Source organism: Haliaeetus leucocephalus, unplaced genomic scaffold (assembly GCF_000737465.1).
Source record: "Haliaeetus leucocephalus isolate CR32 unplaced genomic scaffold, Haliaeetus_leucocephalus-4.0 Scaffold897, whole genome shotgun sequence".
Lineage (NCBI taxonomy): Eukaryota > Metazoa > Chordata > Aves > Accipitriformes > Accipitridae > Haliaeetus > Haliaeetus leucocephalus.
The window spans coordinates 1,809,867-1,821,822 of NW_010973333.1; the positions used below are offsets into that span (position 1 = coordinate 1,809,867).

General features: G+C 37.8%; 1 long non-coding RNA gene across 1 annotated transcript; it reads right to left on the reverse strand.

Moving 5' to 3' along the window:
* Positions 1 to 1,664: 1,664 nt before the first annotated feature.
* Positions 1,665 to 8,646, reverse strand: LOC104841588. Its single transcript, XR_775379.1, has 2 exons — positions 7,625 to 8,646; positions 1,665 to 4,997 (listed from the first exon to the last, which is right to left on the reverse strand). It is a non-coding gene; the product is annotated as an uncharacterized LOC104841588 (long non-coding RNA).
* Positions 8,647 to 11,956: the final 3,310 nt, after the last annotated feature.

Consider the following 11,956-nt stretch of genomic DNA (forward strand, 5'->3'; position numbering starts at 1 on the left):
AAATATGGCCCATAGGATTAAAAGGTGAAAATAGTAAACCATTAGGTCTAAACATTTTAAAAACAAAATATGCTGATCGAGATTTTTTTTAATGCAAAATGAAACATCCAATGTTCTCAAATCTTGATTTCATTTCATATTGAAAAATCTCAATTTCATTTTATATTGCAAAATCTCAAAAGAATCACTGTTTTTAAACTAGAACTTCGAAAGTTCCCATCCTGTAATGAACATAATGAAATTATGTTTTGAGCTCTGTTGAAGATGATACATTTCAAAATCATTAAGTTCTGTGTTTGAAGAAGAAATTATGGCTTCTGCTTAGCACTAATCATAGTTTAGCATACATAACCCATTGTCCTCTGTTCTTAGCTGTAACTGTCATCTCAAGTCTCCAATTTATACAGGTAATTTACAACTAGTCACTGAGTCTTCTTCAAAGCCCATATACTCCTCTCCAGAAGAAAAAAAAAATTATAGAAAAACACTTACTGAAAGTTTTAAACTTAAATCTATCACATATTCAGTGCAATGAGAAATACCAGTAGGTATGCATTTAGTTCTCCTTTTGGCCATATTTTTGCCATCCATTTTCTGGTTTTTGGTTTTCCTTATTTTGTTTTTTGTTTGTTTGTTTGTTTTTTATTTGGACTCTCTAGTCTGCTTTTGATCTGAGTTTATGATTTCTTCTTTGGTCTTGCTCTTTCTTCAAACTTCATGCTGCTCTTGTGTCAAGCAATAAAAAAAAAAAAAATCCTGTCCTCCTTAATCTTTACTCACCAATTATTATCTGTGTCCTTGCTCCATGGGAAAGAATGTCTAATTGTCCTTACATACAACTGCTCTAGACCTTTACAGCCCCTTAATAATTATTCACAAATTCAATAACATTTCCAGTTCTTCCGTTTTTCAGATACTAAGACCCCATTGAAAACACTTGTGTATTTGAATACCAGAAAGGAAATACGGCATCACAAAAAAGGGCATGGAGTTTATAATACCCCTTTTGTTATACAGGGTAAACACCTACGTGTAGTTTTTGCTCATTTGTATATAAAAATAGGACTCATAGCAATGACTGTACCCATAGCTACAGGAAAAGAGCTTCCTTCTTAATCCAAGCATAGATATTTATAGTTATTTTGGGTGAATCCACTGACATATGATATTGGTAATTATTATTGATTAAGCACAAAGTACTTAGGTACAATAAAGTATGTAGTTCCTGCCTAAGACTATAGCTAATCAGCATGCATCATCAAATTCACTCATAATGCCAGCTCAGTTTAGTTTAATTTAACCAAGTTACATTGACACAAGTGCAAGCATATATTTATTAACATTTCAATGTTCAACTCAGCAAGACAATTATGTTAGTAAATCAGTGTGCAATATCTACACAAATATTGGTGGTATAAACAGTTTTTATAGATCTATAAATTTCAGAAAGTTTATGGCTGAAAATACAGAGCAAGTCAGAGACACACTATTCTGAAAATAAAGAAAACAAATAAATTAAAATTCCCTGCCTAACAGCAGTATGGAAGGACTCCAGGTTCACATGGTGAATTACCCAAGAGTAACGAAATCCTTAATGGATATATTTTATATATTTTCTAAAAAGAACTGAAGTCAATTGACATAAGTCAAACCTCTTGATTCACCTTTTTATCATTATTAGTTTGTCAACATCAGTAAAGACTAACTATTGAAAAATTCAATCATTTCAATGTACTTACAGCTGAATTTTCTCATCATGTGACCAACTATCCACAAAGCCTCAGTGCCATTAAGAAGTTTTGAGGAATATATTATTTGGTACTGCCAAAAAAACATAATTAAAAGAATGCATGTAAATGATACTAATTTTCTAATTAGAAATGTTTTATGATTATTTCATGTCTAATGTACATTTGGGGGAAGAGCAGGACTTACATTATCCCAAAAGGCAGGTTCCAGCACAATCAATGATACACTGACAGAATTCACAGTAAGGAGTCACAGTAGGGTCCTGATCTTGCAACTGAACTTTCACAAAAAGAACCCTGCACTATTGCAGAATCTCCTGAATTTCAATAGGGCCCTACCCACACATAATCAGTTACAGAGTCCGCGTATGTGGGAGTAGCAACAGCGAGAACAGAACCTGTTCCTCCACACACCTGCAAAAATATCAGGATAAAAAAAATTAAATTAGTAACATGCAGCAAAAGCTACTGATAGCCTGTTTTATTACAGCATTTAGCACATAATAAAGGAGTTCTATACATCTTTAAGTTGCATATTATTTATAGGGATTTGCAGCTCCTTCTTTAAATAAAGTTGGCTTAAAATTGCTTCTGGATTTTACATGTAGTGAGAGCACAGTATGAGAGCTTTTACTGATATGTATTTGAAATATAATTTTTTATTTATTATTTTCTAAAAATTAATTACCCTAGTTTCTTTGGCCTATGATGCAAGCCGCTTTCCAATGCTTAAGCCTTCTTAAAATCTGTCCCACCCATTTTGGGCACACAGCATAGGCCTGTGAATTTACTGAGGTCTTCATGATCGTAAAAGTATCTGACCACATATGGCAACATCCAAGACCAAGGCGAAAATACATGGTAAAAAGTAGTTTAGTATTAGACATTTTTAGACTAAAAGGGACAGCTTTTTAAAACAAAAAAATCCTTATGAAAATCAACTATAATTAATTATTTGCTAAGTTTAAGCTCTTAGTGAACATCATTTAAAGCACTGGAAACACACAACATAATGTTAAACAAGAATATACCACCACTTTGCTATTCACACAAAACTTAACATTCATGATCTGACCTTACTCTTCTTATTAAAAACACATCTATGTTGATCTTTAAAAGGAAAATATTGTAAGTCACAATGTTTTTATATATTATAAACCATTTAAAAACAGGTTAGCCATAGGTTCAATGAAATAATATTTAACTGGTGACACTATGCAAGAGTACTGGTGATAAAGGTTATAAGAACAACCACTAGATCCTAGAAACATGCAGAAGACAATTCTTCATTCCTTTAATACAGGTAGCATTAGGGAAACAACGATAGTTTTCTAAAGAAAAAGCTGGGACCAAATGAAAGGATTTGAGAATCTAACAGAAGAACCAAAAGTTCCATAAAAATAGAATGCAGTCTTTTTTTTTTTTTTTTAAATGACCAGTTGTTCTCTCACTGGCTTTGACTTTGTGAAACAACAGACATGAAAATAAGCAGAAAATGGAGAAGAGTATCACAGTTTTTCAGTCCTTGCTGCCAGGCTGATGGTTTTCAACTGGGCAGGAGGACAAACAAAAAAATTTAAAATACACATTTCAGACTTTATGAAAAATTTCAAGGCAGTTGTCTTACAATATTGAATTAGAAGTGCTTCTTCTCATGTTACTGCTTTTAAATTTTATGTTTCATATGCATGACTCTTAGGCTTCTGTTATTCTGAGAAATTCAACTGTTTCTAAGGAATAGTGCTACAGTGCTAAGTTCTGTTTAAAAAGTATATAAGGTATCTTGACCCCCCGTCTAACATTACGCAGAAAATTTAAAAATATCAGGTATCTGCCAAGTTAGCGCTGCCTACCTGAGCCTGCAAAACAAGTGAACCAGTACCTCTGGCAAGTGTGATCTGCGCATTTCTCACTGACTGAGAGGCATGGACACACCATACCTTTCAGGACAATCATGGTGCCCTTAATCATGCAGCTACAGATTTAGCAATTCCCAAGTTGCAATGTAATGTGGCAACTTGATACAGCCAGATCCTAATATTGCTTTCTGTCCCTGTGCCTAGCTCCACATCTTTCTTCACAAAGGAAGTTAATTGGAATACAATGCATGTTTCCTGCACTGCTCCAAGAGTGTAGGTTGTAGGATGGGTCAGGGACACATAGCTGCAGTCTAAATTACAGTCAGTTTCTGGGGAAAGCTGAAAACACAGTTTTACAATTTTGACAGCCTAAGGAATAGCTCAGAGCTGACATCCAAACAGTCAAAGAAATGAAATACTGAAGCTGTCTCAACAGTTCCCTTCTCTGACGTGGACAGGAAAAACATGCATCTAATCCAGGTATAGAAACTACCATAAAATGGAATGATTCACAAGTGGTTTGGGAGACTAGAAGGCCCTGGCAAAACCAAGAGTTTTTTCATGACTAGCAGAAGTAATGAAGTCTAGTTACCTATCAGTGTGCTTGTGCGTGCCACCAACACACTTGTGCAGTAATCCCAAGCTGGCACTACGTTGGCTGGTTTCCCATTCCCTTCTAAACAGATTTCCTTAAATTCCCACAGAAAACACCAGCTTCTGACTTCTAGGAGAAAAAGAGGCAGCTCACATTGTGGCTAGGTCTGAGCTACGCATGTGTTGACTGCCAGACCAACCAAGCACGCTGACTGGCAAGTCAACAGGTGGAACAGAACAGAAAATTTCCGAGTCCATGCTGCAGCTTTTTCTACCCTGGGGGCACTAATTTGAGTCCTTTCTCTACTCCCAGCTGCTAAGTTTCACTCAAATTGTAGAAACTTGACTTTGTGACCTCTCTCTCTATATCAAATGCAGCTGAAACTAAGCGGTGGATGCAAAAGTTATTAGGAGACAACACAATCCTATATATCTTGTTTTGTTCACAAACTGGGCATGAAAACACTGTAGCATAATCACTGTGAAAATAACTAATGAATTTTATGTCACTTATTGTTTTCATTCAGGAGTTACACCACAAACTCAGCTATAATAAAACACAGATTTTTACGTGGTGATGGCATAAATGAATCCAGAGAATGCAGAGACTGTTTCAATAAAACTGGCTTTGTTTTCCCACTGTGAACAGGGCCCTAAATATATGTTGCTTCATAAAGGTGAAAATTTAACGGAAATAAAATTTTATATATATTTTTTGAACTTACCAAGACTGTAGTTGACTGCCCTTCATGGAGACCCCTGCTTCTCTTCCAATTCCGTGCTGTCTCTCCTAAGGCTTAAGAGAGGTTCAGTGGTATGTAGCTCAATAAAAGAACACTGACATCAAGTCTAATGAATCTATTCAGTATACCTGGACTTTTCTTTAGTGGGGTTTTTGGTTGGTTTTGTTTTTGTTTTTGTTGGTTTGGGGGTTTTTTTTAAGAACAAGCATAGTGATTTTTAAAGAATCACCTTAAAATCCTGATCCTACTGCCTGGATCCAGATCCTGATATCCCAATCTAGGGAATAATTTTTAATAATATGCAAGTCCCAGTTCCCTTTTTTATAAATGGCATCCACAGTACTCTGCTTACGCTTTCTATCGATCCAGCACTAAATTTTGACTTGTGTGTTTCTGACCAAAAAGGCATAGTTGAAATCAGAGGGGTTTATTTGTTGTTGGATTCCAGGAACTGATTAAAGAAGGAAAGAAACTGAAAAAGTACAATGACCTCTCCAAAACTCCAGTAAAAAGAAGAGGCAAAGAATAGTCAGTGTGGAAAAGTTAATAGAAAACTGAACATTAGAGGAAAGATTAGCAGGAAACAGTGGGTATAAGAAGAGTCAGGGAAGTGAAAGTGATTTAACCAAAAAGGGGATGGAATAAAAGAAACAAAATTATCTTCTTAGCAGAGCAATGAGAATGGTCTTTTCAAAACTGTTTGACGCTGGCCTAGCTCTTCTTTTACTGAAGCAAAAGAATCACATCAATTCCAAAAACGCTTCAGGAAAACCTTTAAGCCAGTTAACTTGAACCATTTAACTTTAAACATATGGAGTATCTAAACTCTGCTCAGCTAAACAACTAAAAAAGTGCTTAAATTAAAAAATAAATTTAAATCTTCTTGTAATCATCCACTATGTCTGTAGTATCGAGCACACATTCAAACCTGAGCCCCAACTCCTTACCCTGCTAACATGCAGACTCACACCTTGGCACTAGTCTGGATCCAGCCTACTGGTTATCAGATAGGCAAAGTCAAGTACAAGACGCAAAGGACTAATGTGGATTCAAACTCTTCTCTCAAAAGCCATACTCACGGAAGTATTGTGACTTAAGTACAAGATTAATTGTTTGATGAAGCAGAATGTAAATAGTTAAGTGCTTAAAGTTAATTCAAGAATCAGGTCTCAAAAAGAAAACTAAAGAAAAAGTGGCTGAGAAAGAAAAAAAAGAAACAGATTGTTGGATCTGTATTAAAAATAAATGACCTCTGGGCTATATCTCAACGCACTCTGCCTCACAACTACTGATTCTTTCTGGCTTAAGTATTAAATCTTATTTTTAATACATGAAATGGTAAATAACCCTAGCAAAGGTTAAATTAGTTCAGTGGTTAATAACAGTACTAAAGTAATTCTTAACACAGGGTGTAGATCAGTTATTGGTATAAAGGGCTCGCCATCTCTCCTGTCTATTTAAACACACTTGCACTTCCAAACCCAATTTGGTAAATAGCTGGGAGAGGGTTAATATCCCGTATTCCAATCTCTATGGTAACAACCATAGAGATAGGAGAAAATGTGGAAATCATAAGCCGCTAGTAGGGTTCTGTCCCTTTTACTCCTTACTCTACAATACAGTTATTAAAGGAAAACAGAAATTGAGCCACTCGCTTCTTGAGATACCAAAAAAAGGTCTGGGGCACCTCTCAGCATTCTGTGAACTTATGATCATTGTGATCTGTCTCCTGAACTATGGATCACTCTGTGCACCATTATTTTAAGCTGTCCCCTATCTAGATGACCAGGAAACCAATATCAACACTCTACAACTATATTCTTACACACATAACCCCCTGCTACCAATATTCCATCCTTTATCCATAGCTGTTTTTAAGATGTATGCTTAATAAATCCATACATATAAGAATCATTACTTAATGAAGGTAGGGCACTAGAGTAAGATTAAAGACCTGATTAAGGCAGCGAGTTAGAGATAGAATTAGTTCCTCTATAGATTCAGTCACCTTGTCATAAAATGGTTAAATAAAATACTGTTTTGTTCTTCTCAGGAGAATTAGAAGCATTACTAAAATTTTGTAAATGTTTTGAAGCTCAGATTTCAAAATTTCACAGAAATTGGGAAACTAGAGAAGCAAATGAACAACTTACATCAAGCTGTCTTAAAAGAAATAAACTGAGCAGCATAAAAGCAAACAAATTAGTACCAGCTAAAGCCTGATTTCTAGATCCCTCACGCCTGCATTCATTTCAGTAGCGTTTCATTTAAATGCAGGCATACATATCTGCAAAGTTTAAGCTTCCATCTTTCAAACAATTCCACGCATCTGAACTTCACTCCTCTAAGTAGTGCTACTGACAAAACTACTCATGTGAACAGAGTTAAGCACACGCACAGGAGGCTAAAGCAAGCAATAAAGAAATTAGCTAATGAATTCAGTGCATCGCTGACAATTGTTTTTGAAAAGTCAAGGACAGCTAAGAAGATAGCAAAGCTTGAGAAATTAAGAGCTGAAATACTGGGGGAGGGGGAGAAGTTAGGTTATGGTCCCAGCAACTACCCTATGAAAATCTAACTCCAATACCTGTTAAATAACAGAACCAATGCTAAGAAGAAAAAAATAATACGTCATCCCCTCAATAACTTAATAGTCATGACAACCACTCTATTTTCTCACCATTTGATGAGTCCTCTTCAGTTCAAGGCTGAAGTTCATGGGTGCTGTGGAGAAGATCACTTGGCAACTGCTCTGCTGTAATTAATCCACGAATAAAGAATAGGCTTCAGTTTTCACAGATACCAAGCCAGCACTTTTCACAACCATTAAATCCACAAAAATATTAAAACATTCAGAAGTTACAGTTAAGCTGTTTTAGCAAAAGTTTACCACAGAACCTAAGTTTAATAACAAATCTTTCTTAAATCCTCAGGGATATGTTCATTATTATGAGTCAGGCCTATAGCTATGTTAGAGTGGGTATTATAAGATCTGAATGAAATATAGTGAGTCCAACCTTTCGACTACACCATTAGTCTTTATGCTACATTGAGCATTTTAGAGGCTGAAAAAAACCCTTAAATTGAAAGTCGGCTATTGCAAACTCAGGAGGTAGTCTACAGTAAAAAAAAAATGCTAGGTTGGTTTTTTTTTCATCTGGAAGTTTATAGGAAATCTAATAAAGCAGATGCAAGCCCTAAGCCAGCACATACTTCTGGCAGTCCTTACTGCCTACAGAAGCATCCCTAGATCAGGTCTATACTGGCAAATTCAGAACTCTGTTTTCACTGTACAATAGTAAATGCTGTCCACTTCAATCCTTTCTAGATTACAACCTCTATCATTGCTAGCAGACTGAAATTGCAAAAGTAATGAATTCCAAATCCTGTATTTGTCAGGGTAAATCACAGAGTGAATGGCTACAGAAGGAAGTAGAAAACTCATACGTGGAAGAGGACGTTCAACTACGGTTACTAGGTTATTAAACTGAAACTTTAAACTCCAACTGATATCGAATTTACAGAAGAGGTCTGAAGGGAGGCTTAGATGAATCTATAACAGGGATCTAGAAGGCTGGATGAGGATGGGGGGAAAGGCAGGGCTCAAATTTGAAAAATAAACAGAAAAAAATTTGGAATTCCTACTGGCTGTATGTCCATATGTCATACAAGCACAGGGTACCAAAATAATATGTAGATGTGCAATTACTGAAGAGATGTGGGTGTACCGTGGTGCCCTCCAACTGGTCTAACTTACCTAGGAACTGGACCAGATGAAGGTAATGGAAAAACACGCAAGTACTCAGGCAAGCCAAAGAATCTAACTAAAAAGTTACACGGTAATGACACGGTGCCAGTTTTCATTACAACAAGTTCCTCTAATCCTCATAGTTGTAAAATAAATCTTAGAAACACATAGCTAGGTAATTTGTAAAGTAATGTGTGCCTGAGTCAGAAGACAGCCTCCAGCTCTCTAACCACCCCTGACTAGCTGTGAGCTTCTGTGCCATTTTGGCAGATAAGTACCTTGCTTTGGTTTTGCCACCTCTCAACTGGACCTAGGCAATTCAGTATATCCAAGCACAAAGTCTGCTGCATATAGGAAACTCCAAGTACAGGAAGCTGAGGGGATGTGGGTTATTGTTAAGTCCCTCTCTTCCGCTCTATACTGATTTTCTCTAGAATTTTAAATTACAAATTCAGGGTGTCAAGATCCTCCAGGGCCTAAATCCAGGATTCCTAAAGAAATGCCTACTAGGTCTCCAGACTGGATCCAGTTGTCAACAGTTTCCCTCTTCTGACATAAAAGAACTTGTGCAACAAGACGGGGAAAGCTATCATTTCTAGAGACAGAACTTTCTCGGGGCTGGTGCAAGTCTATGGAATGAATGTGCCTAGAAGCCAAGGGCCATCAGAAACCTAACTGCATTTTGCTTGAAGAACAAAACACATTACTTTGACCTTGCCTCACTAATGTAAATACATAACACGTATATGGAAGAAAAGACAGATAAAGTAAACCGAAAACATTCAACTGCACATGCTCCTTCCCCTGGCAGCAAAAGAACAGATAATATGACAAATGCTGGTCATGTCACTTACTACAGTGTGAGGGGAGTCTCTGACAGTATAATGACACTCTCTGAGGAGAGGAATCTGTAACAGAGAACAGGCACTACTACAAGGTGTTCAGGTAGTGCTGTAATGAGAACTGTAGGAGGAAAGGAGTCCATTATAGAAACTGCAGCTTAACCTCACACTTGCTACCACAGCAGATAAGACTTCCACCACTCTGATGAGCCCAAGTTGCTTGGGATGGAAATTCGCTCTGAAGAATTGACATCACTTTTGGTGAGGCTCAAAATCCTCTTCTCTCCCTTCTGTCCTCAGCTGTGTTCCTGCTGTGACTTTTTGGCTTCACTAGTCACTGAGGAAACAAACTGATGATCCTCCCCCAGATGCTACAGCCAGAGAATGCAATACCCACCTCATATGACATGGATTTTTAGACTATAGCAGTTGCCTTTCTCACTTGTTCTGACACTCAGTTAAATATTTACCCGTTCTGATCCTTAAATTATTATAATTGTGCATTATTTAACTTAAGAGATATGAATGGCAGATGTGAATGAAGACTATTACGTTAGGTTTATGTTTCATGCAGTCCTAAGTAGTACTGAGAATAATGGTTGTGTAATATCACTATTAGTTTCTTAGGTCTGAACTACAAGAGCATAATAACGAAGAGAACTACTCAGTGTGCTTACACATAATACTACACATCTCCGTCTGTACAGGATCTGGGCCTGTGTGCATCAAGTATGGAAACTGAGAGCAAGTATTAGATATATTAGGGGATGTAAAAATTTCACTTTTATCAACAATCTTAATGAAACCTTAGGAATGACATCTGAAAGGACAATACTGCGATTCACGTAAGAGAGTACCATGTCCTGTTAAGCAGAACGACCTGCTATCTTTTATAACTTATATTACGGCTGGAAGAATGGGTGAAAAACAATAACTGGAATTATTTTAGGGCAAAACTATACATAACCTAAGTACAGGGAAGTGGTATCAGCAACATCATATTTTTTAAATTTTTCTTTACTGCTTTCATTGCTATTTCTACTGCAAAGTCCTCTTTCCACAGGCACATAACCTTCAGAAAAAAAAATTATAAGACATTTACTATCATTCTTTTCAGCTGAAAGGCACACTTTTTGAAAATTTCACTCACGGTAAATTTTAATAAAATAAGAGCAAAAATGTAAATACACCACAAATCATTTATATTTCCTCCTTTTTAACACAAATGTTTTACGAACTGAAGTTTTTTCATCTGGCTAATTTTCAGTGAGAGCTTGGTTTAAAAAATTGGGAATCGGTTTCTTTAGCAACACCAAACTTCAAATCCGAGGAAAATGTAATAGCATAAATGCATAATATTAGCTGTGTGCTTACTTACATGTTGCTTTGCGCTACTTTTTCACTAAGGAGCTCCAGAATTACATATTTTCTGAGCAGCAGCAGTAGTTTTCGTAGCCATGATGGTCTAAGCTTTTCGAGCCCAAAAGCTTGCTGTTTTCAACTGTGTCAGTTGGTTAAAAAAAAAAAAAAAAAAAAAGAGAGAGAGAGAGAAATTACCTCTCCCTTCAAAACTTGTTCTGCTTATATTTTTGTCAGTGCAGCTCTAGAAGGGAGCAGTGGAATCATGAGAAGCATTAGGCCCTGAGCCTGCTAACATTTCGTCTGCAAGCAGTCCAGCTGAGTGTAAGAGGACTAGCTCACAGACGTGAAGATTTTGAAAGTCAGTGGGAACAGAGCTCCCAAACTCTCATTATGTACTTTTGAAAATCCTCCCCAAAGTCATGGGAACAACAGCTTGCAGGTCTGAGGCCTCTGCTTTCCTTTTCCCTCTTTAAAAGCGTATCGGATGGAAAAAAAAAAAAAGACCAAAAAAAACACACCCCACTGAAGTCAAAAATCCTGAGGAGCCGCTGGCAGCGATGCCTCGGGTCTCTCCGCGAAGGCAGGGGTCCGCACAGCCCGAGGAGAGCTGCCGGGACGGGATCCTTCAGCAGTCACAAAGTCAAGTGCAGGCTAGCGCTTCGGGCGGCACGGTCGCCCGCCTTCCCCCTCCGCCGCTTTTCAGCCGCTCGCCACCTCCGCCTCGCCTTCCCCGCCTGCGGGGGGAGGGGAGGACGGGGTACACAGGAGCGCTGACCCCACCGCCAGGTACCTGACGGGCAGTCACAATTTGGGACGCGGGGAGGGCGGCGGATTTGGGGTGTGCGGCGTGAAAATGAAAGTTCACCGTTCCCCCCCCACCGCCTCCCCGCCCCGAAGCGCTGCGAGCAGCCGAGGCGGGAGCGCTCTCAAGAGTTGAACCTCGCTCCCTCAAGTTCCTCCCAGAGACAGATTTTTATATATTTTTTTTTTCTTTTTTTCTTTTTTTTTTCAAATGACCAGCGTACGGCACTCCGGGCCCAATCTGACCCGAGATGCGCCC